This window comes from Sorghum bicolor, chromosome 3 (assembly GCF_000003195.3).
Source record: "Sorghum bicolor cultivar BTx623 chromosome 3, Sorghum_bicolor_NCBIv3, whole genome shotgun sequence".
Lineage (NCBI taxonomy): Eukaryota > Viridiplantae > Streptophyta > Magnoliopsida > Poales > Poaceae > Sorghum > Sorghum bicolor.
In genome coordinates, this window is record NC_012872.2 from 2886631 (window position 1) to 2893420 (window position 6790).

Sequence of the window (6790 nt, forward strand, 5' to 3'; positions counted from 1 at the left end):
GCAATTAATTTTTATTTTCGTCTATATTTAATACTACATGCATGTATTAAATTGAAAAGATTTTGATATGACAGGAAATCTTGAAAAGATTTTGGTTTTTGGGTGACTATAAACAACGCCGTAGTAGACGTGAAAACGCAAGCGTAAAGCGGATTATGCCTGCGAGCTTGAGTGTTTGTGTTTCACACAAAGCGGAAAAAAAAAAGGAGGAGAAGAATTTCGCCGCGGAAATAAAAGGTAGTAAAAGAGGAAAGGGGAAAAAGAAGAAAAGAAGCGCCGTGTGCCATGGCCCATGTGTGTGCGCGCGCGCCCCAGTTGTGTGAACTTGACCTGAACTTGCCCGTCGGTTTCCCGGACGATCCGCGAGGTCGCGTCGTCGATCTGATGCAGCGTGAACCGACCGACCGACCTCGCCGGACGGGAGTGGACGCGGTGATTGGATGGATGGACCTGGACGACGACGTCGACGTTGTTCCCTTCCCAGGCCCGTCCGTCCGTGTGCAAGCTGTGACATCAATGTGCCTGTGCCTCCTGTGCATGTACTCCTCGGCCGCTCGGTAGTAGTATTTTGGAAAGGAAGGTTTGGTGGACGGTGATGGATGGTGGCGGGGCGTTTCTTGCTGCGACGCGCCAAACCGCCATTACTTTTGCCCGCCTGCCCCTGCCTGCTGGCAGCACTCCTATTTTCGGCAAGCGCCGCGCCGGCCCAACTGGCACGCACCCACCCACCACACCTGCCCGTCCCACCGCAGTCCACAGGCCACACACGACACGACTACTACAGTTGTCCTCGCCGTCGTGGTGGCGCCACCCGTGCCGGTGCCGGTCCAGGTCTTGTCTGGTCAGCGGCGCCCCTACAAGACTCGCGCTCGTCGTCTCGTGACACGGAGGCCTTGTTTAGTTCTAAAATTTTTTGCAAAAATTTACACAGTAACATTTTCGTTTGTATTTAGGCCTTGTTTACTTCCACCCAAAAATGCAAAATTTTTCAAGATTCCTCGTCACATCGAATCTTTAGACGTATGCATGGAGTATTAAATATAGACGAAAATAAAAACTAATTGCACAGTTTGGTCGAAATTGACGAGACGAATTTTTTGAGCCTAATTAGTCCATAGTTGAACAATAATTATCACAAACAAACGAAAGTGCTACAGTGTCACGAAATGTTTTCGTTTAGGAACTAAACAAGACCTTAACAAATATTATCTAATCATGAACTAACTAGTTTCAAAAGATTCGTCTGTTCAATTCCGACTAAACTGTGCAATTAGTTTTTATTTTCGTCTATATTTAATACTTAATGCATGAGTCTAAAAATATTCGATGTGATGGAGAATCTGAAAAATTTTGCAAAATTTTCTGAAAACTAAACAAGGCCTGACACCTCCTCTATCTCTCTCCCTGGCGAGCGGGCCCCGAAGAACAAACAAGACGAGCGAAAAAAAAAGAAGCGCGGCGCGAGTTCCGAAAGCCAAAGCGCTATGCGGATGTGGCCCCCGGCCGTGCGCCAGCGCCAGCGTCCGTTTCTCCCATCCCACGTCCGCACGTCGGGCGTACTACGCGCGGATCCGACGGCACGGGGCGCGCAGCCACGTCGCGGCCTGGTCCTATATAAACCCCCGTCGCCCCCCGCCGACCAGGCCGTGATCCCCCCAACCCAACCACCACCCGGTTGCTTCCTCTCTCTCTCTCTCTCTCTCTCTCTCTCTCTCTCTCGCACACACACACAGCAGTCCGGTCATTCCCGGTGTCCAGTTCCGCTGCCGTGCAGTGCGGGCCGGCGGTTGCACTTGCAGCGCGCGGGGCATCATGGAGGGCGAGGAGGAGGAGGTCCAGGAGGCGGCGGCGCGGAAGCGGAAGAGGGTCGGCGGCGGCGGCGAGGAGGCGGCGGAGGCTGACGGAGCCGGCGGGGGCGTGTACGGCAAGGAGCTGCTGGGCGAGGAGGAGGAGGACGGGCGGTACGAGGGCATCGCGGAGGAGGCCGTGGCGGAGGTGATGCGGTGGCTGGAGGCGGAGATCGCCGACAACGCCGTCCCGCCGGCGCCGACGGGGCCAGGGTTCGTGACCATCAACGGCAACGAGGAGAGCTGCGGGCCGTCCTTCTCCGCGGCGGCGTCCACCGTCATGGCCTCCGTCGACACCCGCGCCGGCGCGCCGACCCCGCCGCCCGTGCCGTGGCCGTGGCCCGAACCGGAGCCGCTGCCGGTCCTCCCTTCAACGGTGGCCGTCGACGTGGGGATGGGGATGGGGATGGGGATGGAGATGGAGACGGGCGGCGCCGGCGATCCCGCCGACGAGGAGTGGCTGGCACGGCTGCTCACCTGCGGGGCCCTGCTGGAGGGTGTGCTGTAGGACAGTAGTGGTAGTACCAGGGGTAGACTGCTAGCGTAGCCTAGTGACAGTAGTCGTAGCGCAGCAGCAGCAGCAGCAGCAGGGAAGCAGGGAAGGCTCGCTGGCTCTGCCCTGTGGTAGCCTTTTTTGGACGCTTGTACAGTGGGATGGGAACCCGCCGGGTGGGGTGGTGGACCGGTTCGTTTTGGCGCGGCTCGCCCCGTCGCTTTCATCAGTCCTCTGCTCTGCCATGCCCTGCTCTACATGGATTCTTGTGGTGATAATGGTCTCGTCTTGTCCGCTCTTGCTTCGCAAATGGAACGCATTTACAAGTTCTTAAAAATTAATGGTCTAGTACAAGGCCTTGTTTAGTTCAACCAAAAAGTAAAAAGTTTTTAATATTTCCCGTCACATCAAATCTTACGGCACATGCATGAAGCATTAAATATAGACGAAAGCAAAAACTAATTACACAGTTTAACTGGAAATCACGAGACGAATCTTTTAATCCTAGTTAGTCTATAATTGAATAATATTTGTCACAAACAAACGAAAGTGCTACAGTATCGAAATCTGAAATCTTTTCGAGTCACATCAAATCTTTGGATTAAGCATAAAATATACATAAAAATAATTAATTACAAAGTTTATCTCTAAATCACGAGATAAATCTTTTTAGACTATTTAGTCTATGATTTGACACTAATTGTGAAACACAAATGAAAGTGCTATAATATGTAAATCCAAAAAGCTTTTAGATCTAAAGAGACCCTTAGTACTATCATTGCTCTCTAGGTGTGTTTGGTTAAGTGTGTTAAAATTTAGCATGTATTATGGTATTTTTTATTTTATTTAATAATTAGTGTTTAATCATAGGCTAGTTAAGTTCAAAAGATTTATATAGCAAATTATTTCTCGACCTATGTTTTTAGCATTGTAAATGCTCCCTCTATCCCTTTTTAATTATCGTTGTTGCTGTACGTTTCATAAGTTTAACTCGATTTGTACAAAATACGTGCAACATTTATATCTTCAAATAAATTTGTTAAAAACTATTTTCAAAGATCTTTCTAATGATACTAATTATGTATTATAAATATTAATATTTTTTAATATGTAATTGTCGGTAGTTGTTTTTGGAAAATGCAAGCGATAATTAGAAAAAGGGACAGAAGGAGTAGTATATATTCAGGCCTAGTTGTTGCCCGAAGAAATTTCGGGATACTGGGACACTTTCATATGTATTTAATAAATATTATTCAATTATAGATTAACTAGAATCAAAAGATTTGTGTCCTAAATTGCAGACAATCTGTGTAATTAGTTTTTATTTTCTTTTATATTTAATGCTTCATACATGCATTCGTGACGGAGAATTTTGAAAAGTTTTTGATTTTACTCTCACAATATTCGATGTGATGTGAGGTAAAAACAAATATGAAGGAAACCCGGACCTTGTTAATTTTCAATCCAATATTTTTTTGCAAAAAAAAAGAGAAAACTAATTATTTGCAACTTGAGGTTGCCACAAATGTTTCACTATATAGGTGTTTGGTCTCACGTTACCACTACCTGTTTGCTACTTGACATTATTTAGTGCAGTTAATGAGATGTTTATCCTTTTTTTTAGTGCCAATGATAAACAACCTACTCCCAGTAGAAGTGGCGGTAGTGCTTTCAGGAGTTTGGCGTCCATGGTGACAGGTGTAGTCCCTTCTACAGGGAAAAATCTTACTATCATTGATCTATCTATTGGTGTATAATGGAAATTCATGGTGGTGGAATGATTTTGTAATTGACCTATTAGTATACGATGGAAATTCGTAGCGATGTATGATTCCTATATTTTTATAAGAATATCTTGGTAACATCATAGGCCAAAAAGAACTTATAAAAGCAATAGTGATGGAGAAAGTGTTTATTTTGCACTTATTTTGACATTGTTATTAAAATTGACGCTTCACTTATTTGAATGTGGCACGTAATAGCATATTGTTAAGTTGAGTTAAAATCTAACTTTTATGGACTAATATATCTTTCAATACTCTTATATTTTGAATATTTGATTGTGGCACACCTAGCTGCATCACAGAAAAGTCTAGATAGTAAAGTTTGTAAGCAAGCTAGATTGTGGTCTCTGTGACTGTTAATTTCACAAACTTTATTTTTTAATTAGTGTCACTTTAATATTGTTATTTATATTCTATTTGGCCTACGCCTACGTGTGCCGGGCCTTGTTTAGTTCACTCCGAAATCCAAAAAGTTTTCAAGATTTCCCGTCACATCGAATCTTGTGGCACATACATGAAGTATTAAATATAGACGAAAACAAAAACTAATTACACAGTTTGTCTGTAAATCGAGAGACGAATCTTTTGATCCTAGTTAGTTTATGATTGGACAATATTTGTCAAATAAAAACGAAAGTGCTACAGTAGCAAAATCCGAAATTTTTTCAGAACTAAACAAGGCCTAGGCATGAAAAATGACTTACCTACAGTTCAGAAGTTGTGGTGGTACCAAACATTAGGAAGCAACTAAACAACAGTTAGAAGTACGGTGGTGCTGCAAAATCTGGTTGTCCCGTAATTTTATAGTATTGTTATCTACTCATGTGGTCTATGTGTTTTTTAAATAAAAATTTAGTTGTCCCGTAGCAACGCACGGACACGTTACCTAGTGTGTGTATATACACCGCAACTCAAAACTGAGAAGAAAAAATACTGAGCAGTACTAAATAACGTTCAATATCATTCATGAGTACACCTAAGACACTGAAATACTGAAAATCAAGTACTAAACAATACTGAATTTGGTGTATATATATATATATATTATTAAATATAAATTATTTACAAAACTAAAAATAAAGCTAAAAAGTAATTTGAGAGGCTAAATTTTTAAACCTAATTAGTTTATTTAAATTAAAATATTATTTATTAAATAATACGAAAATACTGCAACCTCTCACCAAACACGCCCTAGGTCTTGTTTAGTTCCGAAAAAATTTCGGATTTCAGTAGCACTTTCGTTTGTTTGTGATAAATATTGTCCAATTATAGACTAACTAGGGTCAAAAGATTCGTCTCATGATTTACAGAACAAACTATGTAATTAGTTTTTATTTTCGTCTATATTTAGTACTTCATGATGTGACGAGAAATCTTAAAAACTTTTTGAATTTCTATGGAACTAAACAAGGCCCTACAGTGAATTGGGTCTGGTAGGTACGCCATCGTCAATCGCTGTCGCGCCGAGCCGCTGCCGTGCCGGCTGCTCCAAACCCGAACCGTCCCGGCCGTGTGGTGCCCGTCCACTGCACGGTCCCGGTCACAATCGACCGCGTACGGACCACGGATCACGGTCTGGTCGAAACGATTCGATTTGATGTGGGGGCCTAGCAGGTACTAGGACCGTGCGTGGCAGTGGCACACGTTTTTCCGGGGACCAGGGTCCAGTCGACGACTCGACGTGCCCAGCAGCAGTACGTGATCTCGGGCCAGGCGAACCCACTGTACGCGCCGTGTGGTGTGCAGTACTTGTACTTTTCAAAAACTTTTTGATTTTAGATATACCAGTATTTTATTTTTATTTGATAATTATTATCCAATCATAAACTAATTAAGCTCAGAAAATTTATCTCGTTATTCACATTTAAATTATACAATTAGTTTTTACTTTTATCTAGACAAGGTCTAGTTTCACGCCTAAAACTTTTTAGCCGTCGTATTCAATTTGTAATATATACATAGATTATTAAATATAAATAAAATAAAAAATAACTGCATAATTTACCTATAAATCATAAAAATAAATCTTTTAAATTTAAATAATACATAATTAAATATTAATTATTAAATAAAATAAAAATTTTACCGTAGCTAAATCTAAAAACTTTGACAAAGGACATGCAGCGCCGCAGCGGAGCTGGCACTAGTATGCCAGTTTGGTCATGTGGGGTCGCCCGCCGCAGGATCAGCCGATCAGGTCAGGCAGAGGTGCGGGTGGCAGCCGTTCAGAACGAGGCGAAAGGCCTGCAGCAGACGGCCATTGCTTTGCCGCGCTGCCTCCTTGGGTGCTGGTTCCCGAAAACAAAAATTCCGTGTATGTAATACTTTTATTTGTTTGTAATAATTATTGTCAAATTATGGACTAACTAGACTCAAAAAATTTGTCTCGTAAATTCTGATCAAACCGTACAATTAAACTTTATTTTTATCTATATTTAATACTTCTAGCATGCGTCTAAAGATTCGATGTGACGGAGAATCTTGAAAAAATATTGGGTTTTGAGGTAGAAGTAAGCGGGGGCTCTTCGGGTCCGGCTGTTCGTACAATTAAACTTTATTTTTATCTATATTTAATACTTCTAGCATGCGTCTAAAGATTCGATGTGACGGAGAATCTTGAAAAAATATTGGGTTTTGAGGTAGAAGTAAGCGGGGGCTCTTCGGGT